Source organism: Leopardus geoffroyi, chromosome A1, assembly GCF_018350155.1.
Source record: "Leopardus geoffroyi isolate Oge1 chromosome A1, O.geoffroyi_Oge1_pat1.0, whole genome shotgun sequence".
Classification (NCBI taxonomy): Eukaryota; Metazoa; Chordata; class Mammalia; order Carnivora; family Felidae; genus Leopardus; species Leopardus geoffroyi.
Window position 1 is genome coordinate 22,724,971 of NC_059326.1, and position 6,713 is coordinate 22,731,683.

Below are 6,713 nucleotides of genomic sequence, written 5' to 3' on the forward strand. Positions count from 1 at the left end.
TGAAAAAAACAAACACCAAAAAAACCACCCTTCGTGTTCCCCATTGTGAGAATACCTGTAAAATATAGCAGTAAGATGGACTATCACCTGAAGTCTACAGAAATTAAAGTCTGATGCCTCATGGGGTATATGTGCACACACTTACACTGACACTCACATATACACACACTTATTTCCCCCTTTCCTTCCCATAATACTCAATTCTAAGATAAATTCTGCATTGCCAGCAAGATTTGGTTTTCTTTCTTTTTTTCTTCTTCTTATTTTTTTTTTTTTTCCTAAATAAGGAGCATGGGACCAAGTGTACTGATAACTGCAAACTTATGCAGAGTCAGTATTTGTAAAAGCCCTCCAAGTGCCTTTTATCGCTGTCATAATAGATAGGTCAGAAGACCAAAGAGGAAGTAAATCACAGACAAGGAAAGACATTCTTTTTAAACTGGTGTAAACATCCTTTATTTGCCATGGCTTCTCATGATCATCACTTTTTGTCTGCTATAATAATAATAATATTTTTTGTGTGTGAGCTGTTACTGCCAATTACCCCAGAGAAGAGATAGCATGCATTTATCACTCTTTATTTCTACATTAAAATAAATGTGAGGATATTAAGGGCCCTTCCGCCTTTCTGGTCCCAAGTTTATTTTCCATCTCTTTCCAAGATGTTGGTTGGCAACTGTGTATCATGTCTTCCCTTGGACACTTCTTTTACTACCAAACTTTAAACAGTCTAAAACACTAACAGGATCTATTGCTTTTCCTGGTGACTCAGTGTATTTAAAAGTGTTTCAAAGCCAGTGCAAGCTTGAATGTGTTGATAGTGGATGAAACAGACACAGGAAGTTTTTCTAACCAAATGAAGGCTCACATAGCCTTATGTTAAGGTTCCTTTGGCCATTGTTTCTTAAAAGTTCAAATTTCTACATTTAAATGTGATATTGCCGGGGCACCTGGGTGGCTCAGTCGGTTAAGCGGCCGACTTCGGCTCAGGTCATGATCTCGCGGTCCGTGAGTTCGAGCCCCGCATCGGGCTCTGTGCTGACAGCTCAGAGCCTGGAGCCTGTTTCAGATTCTGTGTCTCCCTCTCTCTGACCCTCCCCCGTTCATGCTCTGTATCTCTCTGTCTCAAAAATAAATAAACGTTAAAAAAAAAAAAAATTAAATGTGATATTGCCTTTAAACAACTGAAGCAAACCAGGTTTTGCATACAGAGCAGCCAGAAAATGGGATAATTGGAAACTTTATAGAATAGTGAAAGAAAAGATTACCACCTCCATACTCTGCGGGACTAGGAAGTGTTGAGGCAGGGAGGGACTTTGGGAATTTATCTCACTGAATCCTTTTGTTTTATGGATGAGGAAGCTGGGAACCAGGGAGTCCTAGTAACATGTAAGGCCAGCAGTTAGCTGCAGGGCAATACAGACATTGCCGAGCATTAACTCCATTAAATCATTAAATCATTGATTTAAATTATCTTTGGACATTGGGACAATAAAAAATATATTTTTTAATTAAGTTGCATCCTCATCATAGTTGTGGTGCTAAGTATCATATGCATCTTATAGAAAGAAGTGTGCAAAACAGAGAGGAGCAAAGAGAATATGGCTCCTCTAGGATTTATTTATTTATTTATTTATTTATTTATTTATTATTATTTTTAGTGTTTATTTTTTAAGAGAGTGCAAGTGGGGGAGGGGAAGAGAGAAAGGCGGACAGAGGATCTGAAGCAGGCTCCACACTGACAGCAGCAAGCCTGATGTGGGGCTCTAACTCAGGAACCTTGAAGTCACAACCCAAGCCAAAGTTGGAAGCTCAAACAACTGAGCCACCCAGGCGCTCCAACTCTAGGATTTACACAATAATTTCTGGGAACATTTAGCTATTAGTTACGTGTCAGTTCAGTGAGGGACTCAGAAGAAGAGAATCAAGTCCATCGTTTTCTGATTTCATTGAATAGGTAGCAGTTTGGTCAACAGAGAATGCAATCAAGTATTGCTGGAAATAAAATATTTTCTGTCAGTTGCTTTTGGTTTTAGCAACGTTTTTCTTCCTTCTTTTGTTGCGATACAATTTACATATAATATTGCATTAGTTCAAGGTGTACAACACGATTTGATGTATGTATATATAGCAAAAGTATAACCACCATAGGTTTAGTTAACATCAATCACCTCACATAGTTACAAATGTTTTTTCTTATGATGAGAACTTTTAAGATTCTGTCACGCAGCAACTCTCACATATATAGTATGGTATTGTTAACTACAGTCACCAAGATGTATGTGACATTACCAGGATTTACCTTATAACTGAAATTTTGTACCATTTTACTATCTTTACCCATTTTGCCCATCCCACGTCCCTCACTTCTGGTAACCATCAATCTGTTCTCTGTATCTTTAAATTCAGTTTTATTAGAATCCAAATATTTCACGTATTATACCGTATTTGTCTTTCTTTGTCTGACTTATTTCTCTTAGCATAATACCCTGTGTTGTTGTAAATGGCAGAATTTCCTCCCTTTACAGCGGCATAATAGTCCATTTGTGTGTGTGTGTGTGTGTGTGTGCGCGCACCATGTTTTCTTTGTCCAGTCATCTGTCAATGGATTAAGGTTGTTTCCATGTCTTGGCTACTGTAAATAGCGCGGCAGTGAACATGGGGGTGCAGGTATCTTTTCAAGGTAGTAATTTCATTTCCTTTGGTTAAATACCCAGAAGTGGCATTGCTGGATCACATGGTAGTTCTAATTTTTTGAGGAATCTTCATACTTTTTCTGTAGTGGCTACATCAATTTTCCTTCCCACCAATAGTGTACAGGGATCCCTTTTCTTTAGGTCCTTGCCAATACTTGTTATTTCTTGTCTATTTGAAAATAGCCATGCTAACAGGTGTGAGGTGATTTTTCATTGCAGTTTTGACTTGCATTTTCATGATGATTAGTGATGTTGAGCACCTTTTAATATACCTGTTGTCTTCTTTGGAAGAATGTCATTTCAGTTCCTCTGCACTTTTTTCAATTGGACTGTTTGGTTTTGCTATTGAGTTGTATAAGTTGGCTTTAGCAATCCTGAGTTGAGACCCCACTGAGAAGGAGATCTAATGGGGAGAATTCAAGGCAAAGAGACCATTGTAGTTAACAGGTCTATCTATCATTCTAGATAGAGATGGAAAATGGCATTTCCTAATATCTAAGTTACATTAGAGGGCAGAAATAGTGGTCAAGAGGGGTGCCTTGGTGGCTCAGTCGGTTAAGCGTCAGACTTTGACTCAGGTCGTGATCTTGCAGTTTGTGGGTTCAAGCCCTGCGTTGGGCTCTGCGCTGACAGCTCAGAGCCTGGAGCCTGCTTCAGATTCTGTGTCTCCTCCTCTCTCTGCCTCTCCCATGCTCATGCTCTGTCTCTCTCTGTCTCTCAATAATAAACGTTAAAAAAATTTTAGAAATAGTGGTCAAGAGCTCTCATTTGTATCTTCCATTAACCTAATTATCATTAGGTTCCTTTTCCTATTACTCCTGATAACAGAACCACTTAAAAATGTGTTCTCTCATATTTTTTTCCGAGTCTAGGCATATAGTAAAATGTTAATTTGTTATTATGGCTTTAAGTTTGGTACAAATTATTTACTTGAAGAGATTGTACCAAGTTTGGGTCTGCAACGTGGGTCATGAGGTTAACTACATGGTGGAAGAGAAACCTATGCTTGGAACCTCCCACATTGTCCAAATGAAGCCACACTTCTCGTGAATATCTACTTATGTGGCTCAGATCCCATTCTCACTGCCTCTTACCGAACCTCTCTTGTGCGCATTTTCTCTTCTCTTCCTCTGAGGTCAGTGGTACTTCCTGCAGATAAGGTACTAAATATCTCAAGTCAGATTACATCACTTTTTCTATAAGATAACATTCAGGGAGAAAGACACTGGTCAGCATAAATTCTATTTGCATTAGACTTGTCTGATTTAGCAGCAGCAGCAGAAGTAGCATTATAGATTTGCTTTCAACAACAGATTTGTGTGTACAAGTGTATGTGTACGGTAAAACCATATTTGTCGGTAAAACCATTTCAAAGAACTCTCACTAAACACCTTCATTAAGCTCACTGTCCTAACACTGTAGAAAATATGGCCTTTTCAGGTACTAGTAACCTGTCATGTTATTGTAATTTACATGTGTTTCCTATAAGTTTCTTAGGTTGTTTTATGTCTCTCAGCCACTTTCTTTTGTGAAAACATCACAGCAGTAAATGGTGCAATCATTGCTTAAGTTTTTTTTTATGCACTTGAGTCTTCTGCTTAAGAGCTTGTAAGTTCACCAAATCAGATGCTAATCTGTCATGGTCTGTGTTATGTAGTAAAAATTAACCAGAAAATAGTAATATCAATATTTGCCAACACTTCATTGACGATGTCAATCTTGTCCCGACTTTATGTATTTTAAAAACTAAATATCACTGTAAACAGTGGAATCATAAAAATTCCTGAGCATTTTGGCTTGGACTGTCAAAGTCTTAAAAGGAATGAAGCAGCCTGGGTTATCAGCAGTCATCTTTCAAAAACCAAGGTGCTTGGAGAAGAGCCAAAATTGTAATGAGCTTGAAGCAAATTATCAAATTAATCCTGGTTGATGCAACTGTCATAACTTGCGAAGATACCTGCCTCCATTTGAAGATGTCAACATCAAACACCGAGCAGCATTTACTGAGTGCCCACAGGGCTGCAGGCAGTGAGGAGAAAACCAAATGAAAGAGCCTCATTCCAGTGATCTTGTAATTATAGGAGAAGTAATGTGTAGGGTATCTTAAGGCATAAATAAATAGAAATCACAAGATAATATTGAGCAAGAAGACATTTTAGGATGAGCTCAGGAAAACACTCCTATCAAACTTCCCAGTATAATCGCTGGGGCCATTATACTATATAATGTTGTTGGGGCTATTAGTATTAATAATAGTAATCATCATTTATCACAAGTGCAACATAGAGAACAATTCTGCAGTGGTAGGAAGATAGAACTGATAGACTTGAAGAGATAAGTCTTTTCAATTCTGTGATGCTGTGCATGTTATGAACTCTAAGAACAGAAGGTCTGAGCCATTTCATTATCAAGTAAAGTACTCCCTGACCACATCCAAGGCAAGTGTATTCTTTATAGCTCTGTTCCTTTAATTAAAGAAGATGATTCTTAATATGACTGACTCAGTTGCAAAAACACTAGAACCAGGAGTGATCTGCTGACTGTTTGTTAGTTGGGAGTGGATTTATCCATCCTACTATTTTCTTTCATGTTGAAGAAATAATCTACAAAATGAGCTTATCTTGTAATTGTGTCCAATAAATAAGGTAAAGGATAAGAATGAAACTTTAGTAGAAAAACGAAAGAAATTTAGATTATTTAGTAAGGCATTTTTTAATTGAATTTCGTTTATATCTTCTACCCAGTTCCTCCAAGGGTAACACTCTGCACCTATCTTATTCATATTGCCCCAGCTTAATATGTACATATTTGTGAGTATTTAGATCTATACAATTTTATCACGTATGTGGGTTCATATACCATTCAGCCCAGTCAACGTATAGAACATTCCACTACCACACGATCTCTCCTGTTGCCATTTTATTTTATTTTAATTTTATTTTTAATGTTTATTTATTTTTGAGGGAGACAAACAGACAAAGCATGAGTAGGGAAAGGGAGAGAGAGGGAGACACAGAATCTAAAGCAGGCTCCAGGCTTTGAGCTGTCAACACAGAGCCAATGCAGAACTGGAACCCACTCATGACCTGAGCCAAAGTCTGACACTCAACTGACTGAACCACCCAGGTGTCCGTCTCCTGGTACCCTTTCATAAAAACATCTAATTATCCCCTCCATCCTTACCTCTTGGCAACTGCTAATCTGTTTTCCATTTCTAAAATTTTGTCATTTCAAAAGTAGTCATAAAGGAGTCATATAGTATGTAACCTTTTTTTTGTTTTTTAATTTTATTTTTTATTTTTTAAAATTTACATCCAAATTAGTTAGCATATAGTGCAACAATGATTACAGGAGTAGATTCTTTAGTGCCCCTTACCCATTTAGCCAACCCCCCCCCCACAGCCCCTCCCGTAACCCTCTGTTTGTTCTCCATATTTATGAGTTTCTTACGTTTTGTCCCCCTCCCTGTTTTCTATTATTTTTGTTTCCCTTCCCTTATGTTTATCTGTTTTGTCTCTTAAAGTCCTCATATGAGTGAAGTCATATGATTTTTTTAACTGACTAATTTCACTTAGCATAATACCCTCCAGTTTCCATCCATGTGGTTGCAAATGGCAAGATTTCATTCTTTTTGATTGCCGAGTAATACTCCATTGTATATATGTACCACATCTTCTTTATCCATTCATCCCAATTGCTGGGTCATATGGTAGTTCTATTTTTAGTTTTTTGAGGAACCTCCATACTGTTTTCCAGAGTGGCTGCACCAGCTTGCTTTCCCACCAACAATGCAAAAGAGATCCTCTTTCTCTGCATCCTCACCAACATCTGTTGTTACCTGAGTTGTTAATGTGAGCCATTCTGACAGGGGTAAGGTGGTATCTCATTGTGGTTTTGATTTGTATATCCCTGATGATGAGTGAAGTTGAACATTTTTTCATGTGTCAGTTGGCCATCTGGATGTCTTCTTTGGGAAGTGTCTATTCATGTCTTTTGCCCATTTCTTCACTGAATTAT